Here is a 7,690-nt window from a genome sequence, read left to right as displayed (position 1 = left end):
GTAGCTAAATATGGTAGCTAAATATATCCAGTACCATGGACTCTAGAGTTTCTAACTTTTTTCTATTTGTTCTAAAAATATAAGAGTAAAAATTATACTCTATATGTGTAATAAGAATTGCAAAGCATTCTGCTGTTGTCTATTTTGAAAAATAAAATTAAAATAAATAAATATGAGTGCAAAACTAACACTTAAAACACAAAAATAACACTTAGAACCAAACATTGAAGCTTAATGACTACAAGACTCCATTTTTCATTTCTGTCAGAAAATACCTAAGGCTGAGTAGTTTGCAATTAGAAAGTCATTTAGATCAGAATTTTTTGAGTCTGAGAGTCCAAGATAAAGGGATCCCATCCACTTGGCTTCTGGGGAGTATCCAATTTGCTCCATTCCAGCATGGTGGCTGTCATCAGACTGGGGACATGTGGAAGAAGAAAAATCATATGGACCAATACGAGCCACAGAGCAGAGAGGGGCAGTCTTGGTTTTTCATAACAACTCATTTTCTCAAAAACTCCTTCCAAGAGACTAGAGTCCATTCCTCCTGAGGGTGGTGTCCCCAATGACTGAATTAATGCCCAGTAGACAGCACATTCGAAAGGTTCACCTGCCTCACTGCTACCATAATGATGATCAAGTGTCCAAATCCTAAGCTTGTTTGGGGACAAATGATATCCAAGCCATAGAAGACACACGATGCATGAAGTTATAGTCTATGACAAAGGTAAAAACTAGGACAGAGGGACAAATATCTAAGATTAGCAAAACTGTTCAATACTATTGAAACTAATTTGGCATGAATAAAAACTGATTGTCAATGAATGTAAGATGTTAGAGCTCCCCGAAAAATCACTAAGGAAAAACTAAAACATGTGCCAAAAGAAGAAAATAAAATGAAAATGGCACACAAGAAAAATGAATCATTAACAGGCAATAACGGGAAAATTGATGTTCCAAAAACATGTAGGTAGAAAACAAGTGGCAACATAGAAGAAGCATTTTGTTCATTACTATTACTTTTTTTCTGCAAATAGATGCAATTTGTTCCAATTTTAGAAAGTATATTGATAAAGTTGGGCATGCAGCACACCTCCGTGACTCTAGAAACTCAGGAGGCTGAGGTAAGAGGACTGCAAGTTGGAGGTCAAACTCGGTGACTTATGGAGAGCCTGTCTAAGTTATCATCATCTGGGCACAGTAGTGCAATGCTATCACTAAGCTACTTGTGAGACTGAGGCTTCGGTATCACAAGTTTTATGCTGACATCAGCAATGTAGTGTAACACTGTCTGAAAATAAAATATAAATTTTTAAAAAGTGGCTGAGGATGTAGCCCAGTGTTACACCCTTGTGTATAAGACCTAGAACCAAACAAAATTATTCTGCTGTCTATATCAGATTCACTTTAGATTCAAAAACAAAGATGGGATAAGAATAAAAAGTGCTATATAAAAATAGCAATCAAGAGCCCACCCCAGTGGTTCAGGTCTATAATCCCAGTGACTCGGGTGGCTGAGGCAAAAAAATCATGAATTCAAAACTGCAGGTGGTAAAAATAGAGTTCCTCTTGGTGGAATGATCTGACTGAAAAATAAAAGCTAAGAATGGTAAAGCAGAAAAAAACAGAACATGATTAAGGTTATTTTGTGGTGCCTTATCCCCCTCTTTGTTATAATTGTAGCTTAATAGATAAATGAGCTCATTCAACAATGGCAGGACCTTGAGGCTTCTATGAAATACCTGTTTTATGATCAATACAAAATTGATGGCAAAACTACTGAAAAGAAAAATTAGTATAAGCTGGACTATTCTCAATTTCAATTGGTAAAAGACATCCTAATGCAGCAAAAGTAGCTAGACAGTGAGAAATAATATGCTGAATATTTTATTTTACACAGTCAGTGGCAAAAATAAATCTAGAGTAAGTATCAACAATAACATGAGCTTAATTAACACTGTTTGCCAAATTGAGGGATGTGAATTGCATCCATTTGCCATAACTGAGTTGGTCATAAACCATGGGATTAACCCCAGTTGGTGAATATAAAATATATATAAAACATTGTGAGATTTGTTGAAGAATTTGACAAGTTTTCCCCAGAAATATTAAATTTTTTATATAAAGTAGAAGCATTCTGATGATGTAAAGAATGTGAGGCTTATTCACAATCATATAAAAATATTTATTCACAAACAGCAACAAGTTTATCAATCTTATCATTACCTGATGCTAAAGGACCTGAAGATTAGAATGTGCCCTTATATGGCTAATAAAATATGGATGGTGACACATTTGAATTGTCTTTTGTAAGATCTGGAACAAATTAAATAACTCTTGCAATTGTGTGTTCCCAGTAGTTGATGTTTCAATATTTTTTGTAACTCTAACTGCAACATAAACTATCAGAATTAATTTTTATTGTCTCTTTTGCAAAATGAATTAAAGCACAAATGAGAGCTTGAAGTTCTGCTCATTATCTCCATATAAGTATGGCTATAGAAACCTGCTTTTCCTGAACTCAATTCATCAGTAAATACTGTTAGTCCTCCAACTATTGGTTAAGCACATACAATTTTGGGAAAAATAAATATAGTCACAAGAAGAAACTGAATAATTTTATCATGAAGGTAATGGCTTTCCATTTGACCAGGGAAATTAGCAAAAACTATCTGCCAAGTATTAGAAGATGTCAAAAGCCAATCATGCTCTTCAGTAGAAAAGGGGGTAGCAATAATATTAGGCTATGACCCAACTATCTGAAAAACTCATGTTCTTCCTTTAATAACTAACTAAGCAATAAAGTCATGGAATGGAGTCAATGAATTTTGAGGAGAATGAGGTAGGCAAGGCCACTCAATAATTCCCAATTATTGCCACATTGCTCCTGTAGGAGTATGAACATTGGAAAATATTAATCAATATATAGGCTTTTGTGGATTAATTCTAGTAAGCTGTGCAGTCTTCATGGCAGATTCAACCTTTGTTATGGCAATCCTTTCTTCTACCAATAGTTGATGAGAAGGTAGAGAAGTATCTCCCTGTACAATCTGAAACAAACGACACAAATCTGCAATGGCTAGTTTTAAACTTAATCACAGCCAATGAATATCACCTAGTAACTTTTAGAGATCATGTGCCTTGGGCAATTTAATGTGTTTGAGGGAGCTGCAATAGTTCCCAAAGTTAAACCTAAATCTCCACGGCTCCATACTGAGAGAAGGCTCCCAAGTAATTCATGGGTGGCTCCTTGGAACTTAGTGAGGCCCTACCTCAAAATAAAACATAAAAGTGGCTGGAGATAGATCTTAGTGGTAAAGTGCTCCTGGGTAAATCCCCCAGTACAAGACAAAGCAAATAAAAAAAAAAAAACAAATAAAACAGCTGGAGGGCTATGCACATGTCAGACAAAATCAGCTGTATCAGAAACTGTCATATAGAGGCAAGAACATTATATATACTTCCAATTACATATATTAAATTATATATATATATAACATAAATGCATTTTTATGATAAAAATTAAAATACATAATACATATCAATAGAGTGGACATTCTCACAAGCTAAGTTATAAATGTATACCTGTCAAAAAAAAAAAAAAAAACAGTGTACATGAAGTGAAAACTATCAGGATTAAAGGAAGAACAATTTCTCCAAAAAGGGGTGAATAATTTGTGATATCCCATTTTCAAGAATGAATGAAATGTCTAGCAAAAAGTCCATGTAAAACAAAATGACTTGAACAATAATATAACTACACTAGGTCTAGACGAATATATAGAATATTCTGCTCCAAAGAGTAGAATACAGGCGGGCGGCGGCAACCAGCTGGAGAAGAAAGAACATGGCAGGTGCAGCGGGGCCCGGGACCGGCCTAGGGGCAGCGGGCGGAGATGGAGATGATTCGCTATACCCGATCGCAGTTTTAATCGACGAGCTCCGCAATGAGGATGTGCAGCTCCGTCTCAACAGTATTAAGAAATTATCAACAATTGCTCTAGCACTTGGAGTAGAAAGGACCCGAACTGAACTGCTGCCATTCCTTACAGATACAATTTATGATGAAGATGAGGTACTGTTAGCTCTTGCTGAGCAGCTGGGAAATTTTACTGGCCTAGTGGGAGGTCCTGACTTTGCCCATTGTCTGCTGCCTCCTTTGGAAAGTCTGGCGACTGTGGAAGAGACTGTTGTTCGAGACAAGGCTGTGGAGTCCCTGAGGCAGATCTCCCAGGAGCATACTCCTGTTGCTCTGGAAGCTCATTTTGTGCCTCTGGTAAAACGCCTAGCAAGTGGGGATTGGTTTACTTCTCTAACATCTGCTTGTGGTTTGTTCAGCGTTTGCTATCCCAGGGCTTCAAATGTTGTCAAGGCGGAAATTAGACAGCATTTCCGTTCCTTGTGCTCAGATGACACACCAATGGTACGACAGCTGCTGCTTCCAAATTGGGTGAATTTGCAAACGTTTTGGAATTAGACAGTGTGAAAACTGAAATTGTTCCATTGTTCACTAATCTAGCTTCAGATGAACAGGGTTCAGTGCACCTCCTAGCTGTGGAAGCTTGTGTTAGTATTGCCCAGTTATTGTCTCAGGATGACCTTGAGGCCTTGGTAATGCCTACACTTCAACAAGCAGCAAAAGATAAATCCTGGCAAGTGCGCTATATGGTAGCTGACAAATTTTCAGAGCTCCAGAAAGCAGTGGGTCCCAAAATCACCTTAAATGACCTCATCCCCGCCTTTCAGAACCTACTTGAAGACTGTGAAGCTGAAGTCCGAGCAGCTGCTGCCCACAAAGTAAAAGAACTTTGTGAGAACTTGCCCATTGAAGGTAGAGAGACCATAATTATGAATCAAGTTCTACCCTATATAAAGGAATTAGTATCTGATACCAATCAACATGTCAAATCAGCTCTAGCTTCTGTAATTATGGGATTGTCTACCATTTTGGGCAAAGAAAATACAATTGAACATCTTCTACCTCTTTTTTTAGCTCAGTTAAAGGATGAGTGTCCTGAAGTTCGTTTGAATATCATCTCCAATTTGGATTGTGTAAATGAAGTGATTGGAATCCGTCAGCTCTCTCAGTCTCTCCTTCCTGCCATAGTGGAACTGGCTGAAGATGCCAAATGGCGGGTCCGGTTGGCCATCATTGAGTATATGCCACTGCTGGCAGGCCAGCTGGGTGTGGAATTTTTTGATGAGAAGCTGAATTCTTTATGTATGGCCTGGCTTGTGGATCATGTATATGCCATTTGAGAAGCTGCTACCAACAACCTCATGAAGTTAGTTCAGAAGTTTGGTACAGAATGGGCCCAAAATACCATCGTTCCTAAACTGTTAGTAATGGCGAATGATCCTAATTACTTGCATAGAATGACCACTTTATTCTGCATTAATGCACTGTCTGAAGCATGTGGTCAGGAAATAACCACTAAGCAAATGCTGCCCATTGTATTAAAAATGGCAGGAGATCAAGTAGCAAATGTTCGTTTCAATGTGGCCAAATCGCTACAAAAAATTGGACCAATTCTTGATACCAATGCTTTGCAGGGAGAAGTTAAGCCAGTATTACAGAAGTTAGGTCAGGATGAAGACATAGATGTCAAATATTTTGCACAGGAAGCTATAAGTGTTCTTGCATTGGCATAATGAGGAACAGGAGGGAAAAGCCTTTACTAAATTCTTATCACATATTTCTAGTCAATGTGTCCTTAAACTGGGTGGAGAAAAAAATGGAAAACCTTCAAGATCTCATCCAAGCAAATGGCAGCAACTTAGAAGAAATCAAATTTCAGTGACTTTTTTCTAAAGATGAATGGGATTGTTTTTTCACTCATCTCTTTGTTGAGATAATTATTTAAGCCATTCTTATTGACCAATTCCTGATACTCTGTATAGTCATCTCTTGATTGTCTACTGTTGTTGTGTCCCTGTCTCCCCCCTCCCCCCAAATCTGGGCTTCTGCATCTCATGTTGAATCAGGCCCCAGCCACTTTAAATATTCTGGAAAAAGGCTGGATGGGTTTGGATTCAGACATGAAGTGGAGTGATTCTTTTAGTGTTTACATATATGTGTATACCCTCCACCTTTCTAATTTAAATGTACATGGTTTAGAATAATTTACAAACTCTCTATTGGGAGATAGATTGAAATTTGAATGTAGTAAAAGCCACATTTTCCTAGATTATGATGGTCTGCATCAATGTCTTACATGAAAGGGGAATGTGGAGGCTCAGGGTTAATGTATTTGGTTGTTTTGATTTTTATTTCCTTGATTTTGACTGTAATCATGTCATTTAGAAACCTAGTGTAGATGAATCTTGCTGCTAACGTGATGTTGAAACTTAACAATTTCAACAGCTCACCACTGTGACTGCCTTGAAAGATTTTTCTCTTTCCTGAGAAACTAACTTTAGTGCCTCCTAATAAGCAGTAGTTCTACTGTTTGATTTTAAGATTACAGTTTTGTCTTTCAAATTAGTGTAGGAACCACTACTATGATACTGTGTGGATTTCCTGCTGTTTACCTGGTTCTGCTTCCAGCAGTATTAGCATCCCATTCTTTGTCTATAGTAGCTTTCCAAACTGAAGTTTCATTGCTAATTTTTTTGGTGTGGGTGATGCTAGAATCTTTTTTGAAATGTTTGTTTTTCTACTTTTACAGTAAAGCCTTATTAATTCATTCTAGAGTTGAAGATAATGGGTTAAGCTGAAGAAGTATTTGCTGAACAAATTCATAGTATGGAAGGAAACTTGTTTGAACTACTTAAACAGTTTTAAAGCTCTCTTTAGAAAACACCCATTTACCAATTGACATGCCAGTTACCAACAAGTCACTCTTTTCAGTTATATCACATACCTTCCATAGGATCTCTGATAGGTCACACACAGATAAATTCAATATACTTTTTGTCCTTGAAATATATACATTTGTGTTTCATGGAGAATTTAAATATTTTTCTAGTAAATTTATTTACATTTTTCACCTAATCAAACTTACTTTGTCTCTAATAAGTTTTAGTTACTGAGGTTTTACTGTAACTTATTTTTCTCTGAGTGCATCTTGCTAAAGTAGTTTGGTATTTCTAGTTTTCCTTTTTGAATTGTTGATTTCATTCACAAGCTCTTTTAAATCTTGTGAGCCCTGTTCTGTTTTGTGAAGACCCAAGAACTATAAAATTTTGTACTTTATAACTATTACATGAAACCAATTTTGACTGAATATTTTCAAATTATCTTACCTTAGGAAAACAGAACAGAATTTATATCAGAAATTATCTGTCTGCATTTTATACTGCCAAGTGACCTTATAACAAGATTCCATTTTATGTGTTCTTGTGTCATGGATTAAATATTTTCCTAAGCAAAAATCTTTTTCTGCATTCACATTTTAATATTGTAAACTATTACGTTATAAACATTTTAATAAAAAAAAGAAAAAAAAACAAAGAGTAGAATACACATTTTACTCCAGTGTGTAGGAAACATAGTGCAGAACTTGCCATTTTAAAGCCATAAAAATGTCAATAAATTTAAAAGCATTGAAATCAGGACAAGTATCTTTTGTAACTACAATGAAATTAAGTTAAATAAACAGAAAACTTAAATATTTGCAAACATGTAGCAATTAGACAGTGTACTCTTTAGGAAGAAGAAAAAGAAAAAAATAGAAAAGAGTTTAGGTGC

At 36.2% G+C, this 7,690-nt stretch overlaps 1 pseudogene across 1 annotated transcript; it reads left to right on the top strand.

Moving 5' to 3' along the window:
• The first annotated feature begins 3,818 nt into the window (after positions 1-3,818).
• LOC308640520 (serine/threonine-protein phosphatase 2A 65 kDa regulatory subunit A beta isoform-like) lies at positions 3,819-6,851 on the top strand (annotated as a pseudogene). The gene has a single exon. The product of its transcript is annotated as a serine/threonine-protein phosphatase 2A 65 kDa regulatory subunit A beta isoform-like (transcript).
• Positions 6,852-7,690: the final 839 nt, after the last annotated feature.

The sequence above is a fragment of the Spermophilus citellus genome (assembly GCF_964194105.1).
Source record: "Spermophilus citellus genome assembly, contig: SCAFFOLD_187, whole genome shotgun sequence".
Taxonomy (NCBI): Eukaryota; Metazoa; Chordata; class Mammalia; order Rodentia; family Sciuridae; genus Spermophilus; species Spermophilus citellus.
Note: the sequence above shows the minus strand (reverse complement) of the source record. Positions and strands in the feature narration are given on the sequence as shown.